The sequence below is a fragment of the Neolamprologus multifasciatus genome, chromosome 12, assembly GCF_963576455.1.
Source record: "Neolamprologus multifasciatus chromosome 12, fNeoMul1.2, whole genome shotgun sequence".
Taxonomy (NCBI): domain Eukaryota; kingdom Metazoa; phylum Chordata; class Actinopteri; order Cichliformes; family Cichlidae; genus Neolamprologus; species Neolamprologus multifasciatus.
Window position 1 is genome coordinate 24,981,930 of NC_140450.1, and position 6,770 is coordinate 24,988,699.

A 6,770-nucleotide genomic window follows, 5' to 3' on the forward strand; every position below is an offset into this window, starting at 1 on the left:
GGCGCATAAGGCAGGACTTAAGTAGATGTTCGCCAAAGCGTGCGTAATGCCAGGGAAATATCAACTAATCCCTACACTCTTCTACCCTTTACCCCTCCCTCAACATCCATTCTTCTCCTCCTCCTACTCATCATCAGCATCGTCACCGTCATCACCATACTGTGCCGCTACGTTAAACCATTTAAAATAATATTTACAAATATGATTTGTTTTTTATCTTAAATGAAGGATTCAAAATTCAGAGATGAACATTCAGGCATGGAAGCCCACTGTACTGTACTCTCCCTGTCACACACACATAAACGCACACACACAGGATGCACTCCATGGGGGATTGTTGTTGTTTCTTAATCCTGGTGGATTAAAAGACTAACAGACTCATTTTACCTCAGCCCAAACAAAGAGAGATGTCAAATCATCCACCCAACGCTAAAGGTGACGACTGTATTAACATGATGAAGCTGCGTGTGTGTACTCGTGTATGTTGGTAGGGGGTAGGGTGTGGTGGCAGGGAGTTATCTGGCCTTTATTACTACTAGGGGGAAAAAAAGGGAAAGGGTGAAAATCACAACTACTGTTGTGAACGTTCATGATCTTATTCAGACACATTGTCGGTTTCTGTTTTTCCACACAACACAACACGCCAAAATGCGTCCACACGCATCAGGCCACAGTCCCGAAGCATGTGCCAGCACTCAGATTGCATAGGATGTCATTAGCCAATGTGCTAACTCCAATATTCTCACAGAGCCGTGAATGTAAACTGCTTAAAGACGTAATCGTATATACCCTGTGGGACACGGTGCGTTCTGTCAAACAGTGGTGCTGCAGAGTATCCACTAATCCACATGCTAGACTCCAGATTAACAGGAGGGGATGGGGATGTGGGCAAGGGAGGGGTTAAAAACATGCCGGCCAGACCCACTCCCACCCCAACAACATCATCGCGCACATACACACACACACACACACATAATCATTCCCCCTCCCCTTCAGATTATATTATGCTTAGTGCTGCCCCTGTGCGACAGACAGTAAGAGGATCTCTGGATGGCGTCCCCCTGGGCTCCGTTATTGGTCTTCTGGAAGAGCCCCCCGTGGATTGGACACCTATAGACAGGAAAGGGTTCAGAGGTCAAGGAGTAGGAGTTGGAAAGGTTTAAAATGAGGTGGTTTTAAAGATACATCTGTTTGTTTTGATGAGTGGGATTACTGTAAATCAATCCAGTGATGTCTCATGAGAGCAAGGTAGAAAAAAAAAGCTTCAAATTCACTAAAGCATGACATGTTAGGAGAAAGGGTATGAAATCTGATTATAATGCAGCGTCACACACACACACACACATGAAACAGCACACGACGTGATCTTTGATTGTTCTGGAAGGTGTAATTTGCACACGCTCGCTAAAATCTGACACGCACATTTGACTTGGTCCTCTTCAATAAAGACTAATGTCGGGGAGTGTTCCTCTTTAGGCCGACCCGTCTTTCACAAACAATCTGTGAATATTAACCGGAGAGGCTGATTTGAAAAGCTGTTTCTGTATCCTCGGCTGGTTTGTATCATTACATACTGCTTCAGAAAATCAACATAAGTATCAAGTAGCCTTGAACATGAAAGCCTCACACAGTCCCCGTTTGCAATTTCCTCCCCATTTCAACGTCAACATTTATTAAGCTCTCCCAGAGAAATCAACGACGACTAAATTATTTTGAGAGAGAGCCTCGGGCTACAGAGGCATATTCGATATGCCTAACGAAAAAAAAAATATATATTTAAATATATATGTATATTAAGAGGAACAAGGATAGAGGAGAGAAGGGGGAAATGAGTGACTCAAAGTAAAACTAGATTTAATATCTTAATGGCTTTGTGTGGAAAAAAAAAACAGATAATAGAGAAATCCAATTAAAATCAGATGATTGGCACTGTGAGGTAGAGACATGAAACTGTTTGTCTGAACCACTGGCTCTATATAAAGCTTTGATTAGATGATGCTCGTAATAGTAGCAGCCAGACTAATAGGTTGTATATTTTTAACGCTGATATACCACAGGCTCTGAACACTTAACACAGATATATAACACTAGTATTAAAAAAGGAGAAAAAAAAGAGGGAAGCAGGCAAAGTGGCTGAACAGTGGAGTAACTCATTACAGAACGACGTGAGCGTAAAGTTTCAGATTTGCATGAAGACTCAAAATTGTACTGTACCGTATCCAGAGTGTGTGTCTGCAGGAGTGTGTGTGTCTGTGTGCGCAGTGGGTAAGCGTTTCCCCTAATGCCTCTCAAGGTGACTTGGCCTTCCTCCTTCAGGGCTTTCCTTTCAATTCTTTTTGGGATTGAAATTATGATGAAGTAATTTTTCTGCAGAAATTGCCTATGTCACTTGTGGTATCTCTCGGCAAATTTCTCAAGTGTATTTTCAATCTCTCCCTCTCTCTGTGTCCTCTTCTTCCATCTCTCATCTCTCCCTTTTTTCTTTGGCTTTCCTTCTCTTTTCTCCGAGCTCTCGCTTGACATGTCAATGTGTCAATGTCACATTACACTGAGGAAATATGTGTGAAACAATTTCTTGCATGGGCTAATGGAAAAAAAAAACGAACAAGCTCTTTATTTTGCACCAGCAAAACAGCCTCGCATGACAGTATACATTTATGATCACATAGTGCAGATGTGTGTATCTGTGTGAGTCCCTGCAAACAAGGATGTGTTATAATAAAACAAGACACTTAGGAGCGCACTGCTAGTGTAGCTGCGCACACTCACTCAAGCTGCAGACCCACATGCTCATACATGCACATGCATATATAGTTTTACTGGGAAAAAAAATCACCTGCTTGTTTCAGGGGAAAATAAGAGGCAGTGTGGAACATGTCGTCAGATTGAGAGGGAGATTCCTCAGAGACCTGTGGCCTAATTTCTTATTTTCAAGAGGAAACTTATCTAATTATATATAAGTTAACTTCCTAGTGGTCGATTCAAGGGCAGCACTGAATGAACAGCCTTAACAGAAAGAAGGATATCACCTCTAGCTCTTTCCTGGCTGGTCGTTTTCTCTCGTATTTCTCCACCGGTGTCTTGTTCACACATGATGTGCTCTGTTTTGGTGTCGTTGCGCGTGTGCATAGACACCGACAACATCACCTCAGCACAGGAGGCAGCGTGTTAAAATCCTCTGATGACGGTTAACCACTGCGATGCATTTAGTGACATTTTGTGAAGGAGGTATAAAAAGCTTAAGTAGGATTTGCGTGTTACTTTAATGATGCAGATTGAAAAAGTCAAACAGGAATGAAATCTGCTGCTAAGTGCTCCATGAGGCTGAACTTAAGCGACGTTCTGTGTTAGTTTACCATGTTAGCCCACCAACAGCCTGAACCATGAAATAATTACCATAAAATTCACATTTTTTTTAAACTGGAGTATTAATTGAACCTTCTGACAAATACATTTAAAAAATAAATTAAATATCAATTGGCATATATGAAACATAATAAAATATATAAGTGGGTTAGGGTAACAAATCACACTGATGTCTCTCAAACTAATGTATAAAATATGATACTCTTGGCATTACAGGGCTAATATTTGCTAATTAGCACTAAACACAGCTGAGGCTGATGGCAGTGCTATTTGTTTCGAGGGTATCTCTGCTGTAACGACTGATTGAGGCATAATGCCAGCTTTACTCTGAGGTTATTTCATTGTAGTCCATCTAATAACTATTGAAATATATATCTAAAAACCACAAATACTAGCAGAGAAGGATGGCAGTGACAAGCTGAGACATAAAAAGTATAAAAAACAACTGGGTGCAAGCATGAAAGGATAATGACAGACACGATCATCTCAAAACAGATCCACAATCAATCAACCAAGCAGTTCGACCTGACATCCTTCAAGGCAGGAGGACCATAGATGGGTGAACAGACAGACAAAGATGTAGCAACGGGATCTTGCAGCCAAGAGAACCAGACAGCGAAACATAAATGGCAGAAGGACCCGAGATCCCATCTCAGAGGAGAGTGCTTCTTTCTCCAAGTTCGGCCCTTAGGCATGGCCCGGTCTGCTCCCTTCCTCCCTCTTTACCACCATATGGGCAGAGCAGCCATTATATCTCATCAAATGCAACCTTTATGTTCTTGTTCACAATTTCTCGCCCGGCAGACGACGTAGTTCATGTTCATGTTTAAAGTCATTTTTCTGCTATCTCTGTGGCTTTGGGAGGACAGTGAATGGTTGGCAATGAGGGGTAATCCTTCTTAATGGAGTCCCCAGCCCTCAGATGGATTCAAGTCCACACAGATCACATAAAGACACATTTTATTGCATTGACAAAATGGGGAGAAACCTTTATTGTATTCTTAACACACACCCCACCCCCCTCAATCGTTTTTTGAACCCTCCTCTCCCCCACCCCGTCTATCTTTCTCTATCTCATCTTGCCCTCATCTCGTCCTCCTGTCTGCCTGTCTTCTAGAGTGTTTCACCCTGACCAGTCTGCGATTTTATCATGCTTGCTTTGGTCATTACATCACAATTATGGAGCTGTTGGTACGGGAGAAATAAGAGATGGGAAAAAAAGAAGAGTGGAAAAAAGCGACAGATGAAATGTAGGTCAGTGGAGATGTGCTTGGGGCAGTTTCTCTCTCTGTGTGTCTCTCCCAGGGCCAGAGCTAAAGAGGCTAAAAGAGACCAGGGGTGAAAGTGCCTCTCTCTCTCTCACACACACACACACACACACACCTGCCTCCGTTCCATCTTGCACACACTGACAGTAACAGCGTTACCTTTTAGAAAACCACTCTGATGGCAGATGCCTATGACTGAGTGTGATGCTAACTGTGACTGACAAGGGTGGCTCTTTTCAGCATTGAGTGGAAAGACACTCACTTCTTTATTATCTTGTCGTTTTGGGTTATTGGGTTTTTTTGTTTTTTTTTAAGTTTTATTTCATTTATTCACATTTTGTTAATATTTTACGAAGCACAGCACCAGAGGTCACCATGAGTCAGTCCAGGGTCAAAGATTAGCTTTGGGAGGGTGGGGGGCAGGTTTTTCCTCTATGAGTTTGAGAGTGTGCTGAGGTTGTAAATCAGCTGGCAAACACTGAAACATAAAAAAGGAGACAGATGGCTTAATTATCCCTTTATAGTTGAAAACTCACCAGGAAAGATCATATGTTACCTTAAATGACTTTATAACAAGTTTTTAGAAGCATTATCTCATGTCCTACTAACACTATTTCACCCTTTTTACTGTGTTAAAGCTTTGCTATCTGACGACAAAGCAACTGACACCGGTGTTTTGTAAGTGCATAAAGCACTGGCTACAATGGCTTTACAAACCAGTCAATCACCTGCTTGATATATTTATTTAATCCATCATTGTGATACTCAAGTTTTGATTGTCATGACTGGGTCGTGAACTTTTGAATTTTCCCTCAAAGTAAAATCCTGCTGGTTAAAAAAACATCTTAAATTGTAAGTTTTCATATTTAAAATAATCCTGCAAAATTAGTTAACGCAGTTATCAACATGATTAGAAATCCAGAGCACCTGGCTGAAATTTTGATCACACACGCAGACATTTTAATACCTTGCAGCATACACCTGCTTAGTCAACACACAGTGCAGCCATGGTCACAGAACACAGACCTTCTCTTTCATTGTCCAGTTCAGCATTTCAGTGATTCTCTGAGGAAGGACAGCACCCCACCCTGAAAATCATCCCCGAGACACCTGAGATGCCTACTGTGATTTGAGCTGCACTTCTTTTGTTGCATAAGCTATTTTCACCTTTGTATGAGTACCCTGGAGAGAAACAAAATGTTTTATCGTCTTTTTAAACATAATTACCTTCAATATAACTGATATAAGAATCGTAGCTGTGTTATTTAGTGCAATCACTATGATTCAGTGTGAACATCTGCAGAGGTTGAAGTGACAAAGTATCCTGCTGGGTGCAGTGATCCATGCACATATGCAAAAACTGTTAAAGTTTCAACAATTCAATAAATTAAAAAAAGGAAAAAGAAAAGCTTCCATTCAATAGAGACAGTGTGTGTGTGTGTGTGTGTGTTCATATTTAGAAATTATTTTAAACATTTTTTAAAGGAATTTTTTGAGAATTTGGTTTAAACTTAAGTGCAATCATGTGTTTCTTTATTGTTTGTCATTATCAGGCTAATGCATATCTCTCATTTAGTAGCAAATTGTACTTCTTTTTTTAAACCAAATTTTATGGGTTTTTTTAACTTTTGCTTTGCACGCCAAAAGTAACCTTTATTCATAAAATCTACTCTGCAGCCATATGAAAGATTCTGCAGAATTATAAAGCCTTGACTTGTAAATTACTTTAGTCAACCGATAATGAGAAAGTGTTTTTGTTAGTGTGTGTTTCTATGGATTTTATTAAAGCAGTAAAAACGAAATAGCACCAGGGGATCTATTCTTGCTGGGCAGAATGTTAGATCTCTATAAATACGAGACCAGATCAAAGACTAACTGTTTATGTGTATAGATGAAAAGTGCCTAAATCGTATAAGATTGTTGTAATTGGAAGGTGAGGTTAAAAACTTCGCGGAGACTGCCAGTGTCTCGCACTAAGAGTGGGTTCGGGCTGTGCATGTGTGTGCGCGTGTTTGTGTGTGCAGGTTCCAGGCTGCAGGCTGAGAAGGAGAGAGTGGGAGGAGCGGAAAGTGCTCCAGTCCAATCCGGGCCGCCGGGTAAAGCTCTCCTATACGCTCTTCCCTCCCTCAGCCCGCA